Source organism: Dipodomys spectabilis, unplaced genomic scaffold, assembly GCF_019054845.1.
Source record: "Dipodomys spectabilis isolate Male_0828 unplaced genomic scaffold, ASM1905484v1 ptg000300l, whole genome shotgun sequence".
NCBI lineage: Eukaryota > Metazoa > Chordata > Mammalia > Rodentia > Heteromyidae > Dipodomys > Dipodomys spectabilis.
In genome coordinates, this window is record NW_024870977.1 from 1,078,247 (window position 1) to 1,079,542 (window position 1,296).

Genomic DNA, 1,296 nt, shown 5'->3' on the forward strand with positions numbered 1-1,296 from the left:
GCAAGATGCTGTCCACACATATATGTAAATATAGATCCTATGTTTATATAATGAATTTATGACTATCGTGGGGCATTCTGAGGATCAATGTCAGATCCTGAGAATGGCCTAGCTCCTTAGTTGCTCACAGGCTGGTTTGTTCACCTTGACCTATTCACCAATTGGTCCTGATAGGCCCTGAGACAGATCCCAGGACTACCAACAAGTGGATCATGAAGTAAGAAAGTGAGTGTGAAAATTATTTTCCTTTTCTCTGAGTCCTGGGTGTTAGGTATGATGGAGAACATGCCTACAAATCTAGATGTTATGTGATAGTATATCATCAACGTAATAAACGGAGAGGGTGTCATCGTAGAAAATAAAATCAATGGTAAATAAAAGAATAAAAATTACAAGGAACAACCACACCAAACATGTATGGACTGAACATCTACAGGTAAGTATAAATCCTGTCTTTACAATGTATATAAATAGTATGTTTTCCAGGGCTGGGGCTTGAATTCGGGCCTAATGAACAGGCCTGACTTTCTTATCTTCATGTATGGTAAGATTCCCCTTCATCCACAGTGCTGCAGATGTACCCAGACCCTGAGTTCAAATCCAAAACCGGGCAGAATAAACAGCGCGAATTGCAAGCCAGGGAGCTAATTTATTTTTTATTTTTTATTTTTCATTTTATTTTATTTTATGCTCACATGGCACTTGAACTCAGGTCGTGGCAACTCTGCTTCAGCTTTGATCACTCAAGGCTGGGATGGAGCCACTGGACCCACAGCTGCTCCTGGAATCCTAAACCCCCAGGCCTTGCAGGGAAAAAATGCACAGAAAAATGCTGTGAGATAGCTTTTTATGTTTTCTTCTTTGTACGGTGACCCTCCTGGGTCTGAATGACACTGTTGCAAAGAGTACTTCACTTTGCATTGCTGAAGGCTGTCAGAATACCGAGGAAGCCATAGGCCCACGTGGCAATGTAGGCCCTGATTTCGAATCCCTATCCTGACACAACCAATGGCAGGAGATACAAAGAGACTTTTTTCCCATCCATAGGAATAACAATGGAACGTTATCAATGTCACGGTTGAATGAGTTGATTGTAAATAATGCTTCTATAAAATTAGACAGCCTAATTTCAGGAGGATGATTGATTGTATTTAATATTATGAAGCATGAAAAGAATACTATTACTTACAGGAACACAATAATTTCAAGAAACTGATTTCATTAATATTTAAGGATGAAAACAATAACAATAATTACACGGAGGCATAATAAATACCCAAGAATTGGTACAAATGT